The following is a 4,298-nucleotide window of genomic DNA, read 5'->3' on the forward strand; positions in this document are numbered from 1 at the left end:
TAACGGGAAAGATGTATAAAAAATAGTTGAATGGAAAAAATTATATAAAAAATACTTACAGAAACAATATACTGTTGGTACGCGTGAAAAACTAAACAGAATAAGAGAGATTATATTAAGAATAAAAAATTGCAAACAGTCAAAGAAGAATATAACAATTCTTAAAATTAAAATTAAAATTGAAATTAAAACTTATAGTTGAGATTAAAATAAGGAAACATGAAAAATACAATAGAGAAAGAATAGGACAACACAAGAAAGAAGAATAGAAGAAAGGCTCGGCCAAAGTCAAAGACAATGAGCAATAAAGACAGAACAGGTGAAAGAGGAGAGATGAGAGAGGATAATTTGCCATCAAGGCGATAGGGTGGGAGAAGGGTTAAAGTAGAACGTTATATACATACATATTTATATATAATAAATTAATAAATAAAATAAAACATATGCATATAAACATACATATATGTACGTACCTACCTCTACATGTATATATACATGCATATATGGGTACAGGACACCAAAAAACATTTTTCTTAAACAACGAAAAAATAGAGTACAGGACATAAAATACAAGGAAAATTACCCTTCTTCAGTCGCCTTTGTTTAATTTACTCCGCGTTTTCGAAGGTCGTTCGACGTTTTTTCGGTGTCCTGTACCCATATATGCATGTATATATACATGTAGAGGTAGGTACGTACATATATGTATGTATATATGCATATGTTTTATTTTATTTATCAATTTATTATATGACGGAACGCACGCATCTATTTCTAAGTAAGATTGTTCTCAATATATATAATATATATATATATATATATATATATATATTATATCTTTTGTTCTTTGGCTCTTTTATTCTTTTATTTGTTTCAGTCGTTTGACTGCGGTCATGCTGGAGCACCACATTTGAATGGGATTATTCTAGTCGAACAAATCGACTCCAGGATTTTTTTCTGCTATTCTATCGGTCTCTTTGGCAGACCGCTATGTTATGGACTATGAACACACTCAACAACATCGTGGGAGTCGTTGGGTTGTTTTGGCGCATTCGTAAGCTTTGAAAACAGTTCATTGTGGTATGTAGGTTAAGGTTCAGTGAACGGGAAACATCGGCACAAAGACACACGCAAACATATATATATGTGTGTGTGTGTATACCCGACGGGCTTCTTTCAGTTTCCGTCTACCAAATCCACTCACAGGGCTTTGGTCGGTGTATAGGCATGCACGCATGTATACGCATGTATACGTATGTACACATATGCATACGCACATACTTATATGCACACATACATACATACATACATACATACATACATACATACACACACACACACACACCATACATACATACATACATACATACATACATACATACATATCATGAACTAACTGTTACTTTCTCAGATACAGCACGAAATTTTATCTGTGAACAGATTGCGGTCTCAAAGCGACGAAAATATTTTGACAAATTAAATTTAAATGTTGAAGTGAATCTAACGGTTTTTGTGTGGTTTAAATGGCTTTATAAACACCTTCCACGCTGCAATTGTGTATGTATACAATAGATATATATATATATATATTATATATATATATATATATAATATATATATATATATATATATATATATATATATATATATATAATATATATATATATATAAGAAATTAAAAAGGAAAATACGCACACTTACATGTTTTTAATATGATTTTAATATATCGACGGTTTCGCTATCGCGTATTCATGATATTATGTTTAATTTATTTGAATATATATTTTTTCTTAAGAACAGACACACAACACAAACACACACACACACACACACATATATATATATATATATATATATATATATATAATATATAGATATATATATATATATATATATATATGGAGTTGCAATAGCCAGTGGTTTAGGGCAGGCGGACTCGCGGTTGTAGGATCGCGGTTTCGATTCCCAGACTGGGCGTTGTGAGTGTTTATTAAGTGAAAACACTTAAATCTCCACGAGTCTCCGGCAGGGGGCAGCAGGTGATACCTGCTGTACTCTTTCACCACAACTTTCTCTCATTCAATCTTCTGTTGGCGTCATTTGAAAGCTAAAGCAATACGAAGCGCATTGTGATCAGCAATGTGTAGCAACATCTTATCGGTCACGGTGATCACGGTGATATATTTACATATATAATTCTACCTTTGAACTTCTCTCATTATGATCTGAAATGTACGGTCTTTCTTCCCTGTTGACGGAGGCTCGATTTATCCAGTCTCGATTGCTTCCATTACGGCTGCATATTGCGAGGAACTACATCCAAGACATATATTGGATTTATTACACCTTTCATCTTCCCCTTTAATTATCTCTTTAATTTTCTCCGTGTAAGTTGAATCTATTAATATAAATATCTGTATATTTATACTTAAATATTCATCGTCTGAAAGTCTTACACTTTTGGTTTCTCCAATTTTGCATGTATACATACCCAAACTGTTATATTTAATATATCTAATTTGTTTATCCGGATAATTGCGTCTATATATATATATATATATATATATTATGGGTGGGATCCCCTTTTGTGAAAATTTGTTAACTGACAAAGTTGGCTTGATACCGTCAAATAAGACAGAACCATTTGTAGCAGTCCGTCTCTTTGCCAACAATAAATAAGATTTTCACCCTAATAGGAAAATCATACTAACGAATTAATGCTTAATTATTAATAATTATCTCCCCTTCTTTTTCGGGTTGCTAAAAATTGTTTTCCTTTTTTTCCCCCTTCCATCGTGGAGTTAATTCACAATAATCAAGAATTTCTAAGGACACCACCCACTACATCACCTTCAAGCGGAAAATCTACATCCATGATACCGACCAACAATATTTTACTTAAATGAATAGGATGAGATTGACCAGCCCAAACATAAATCAAAACATAAATGATTTTTGTACTTTTGCCGTATTTTTCAATTTTTTTCAATTTTTTATTTTATCTAGTTTCAGCTCACGAGCTGTGGCCATGTGGGGCACTGCCATTTGGTGTTACTACATAATTTTACTTCACGAATGCTTTTTAGCAATTGACATTTGGTGCATGAGAGAGTTTGATGCAGCTGCCCTCATCTGCACCTCTGGACAGGAAGAGGTCCAGTTTTATTTTGAAGATACCTACATCCACCCCATGCAGGTCTCTCAGGTCCTTCGGGAGGATATTGAAGAGCTGTGGACCTCTGAAGCCCAGGCTGTTGCAGTATCTTCTCCTACATCTTGATGGTAAATTTGGAGTCCTTGGCACTATGCATTGGCGCCCAGTTCTAGTATTTGTGTAACTCTCGATGCCAAAGTTTGGGACAAGTCTTTCCAGGATCTTCCAGATGTATATTATGGCATATCTTTCTCGCCCACGCTCAAAGGAATAGAGTCTTAATCTCTTGAGTCTTTCCCAATAGCTTCTATGCTGCATAGAGGCTATCTTCTTCGTGTAGCTTCGTTGGATTGCCTCAAGTTCTGAGATTAATTAACACTGGTTCGTGACCATAGCTGAGAGCAATAGTCAAAGTGGCTTAGGACAAGTGTCCTCCAGAAGACTATCATGGTTTCCTGGTCCCTTGTTCTAAAAGTTCTAAGAATCCACCCGGTCAGCCGCCTGCATTTCATTGCCAATTTAGCAACTTGCACATGAAAGGATGCATCATTACTCATGTAAATGCCCAAGTCTCGCACTGACTGTGCCTCTGGGATTGCAGTTCCTCCAGGTCCAGTGTATTTATTGGGTATTGCATTTAGTTCCGCATGCTGATAGCACAAGGCTTGAAACTTTTCAGCATTAAACTGTATGCTATTCTTTTCAGCTCACTTATATATTTCATCCAGCTTACATTGCAGGTGCATAGTGTCTTCAGGGTTCTGTATTACCTGTGAGACTTTTGTATCATCTGCATAACGTATTTGCTGACATATGATACACACTTTCGTATAAAATACACTTCTTTACTTGTATACTGCTTTATCATTCGCCCATACACTTCACTTCATATCCCATTCGTAATGTGGCTGCATTCGACACTTGGCATTTAAGTATTGTTGCATTTAAGAATAAGAGAGCTTGTTCTATGCTCGATCACATGCGGTAACAATCTGCGTTGATGGATTAGAGCTTGTGAAAACCGTACTTCACAGATGAGTTAGAATTTCAAAAAAATAAGTTTATAACTGGCATATATATATATATAATAGGCTAATAAACAAGAAAAGAGCACATCTTAACAATGTGAACATCTTGAAATTGT

This window comes from Octopus sinensis, linkage group LG15 (genome assembly GCF_006345805.1).
Source record: "Octopus sinensis linkage group LG15, ASM634580v1, whole genome shotgun sequence".
Lineage (NCBI taxonomy): Eukaryota > Metazoa > Mollusca > Cephalopoda > Octopoda > Octopodidae > Octopus > Octopus sinensis.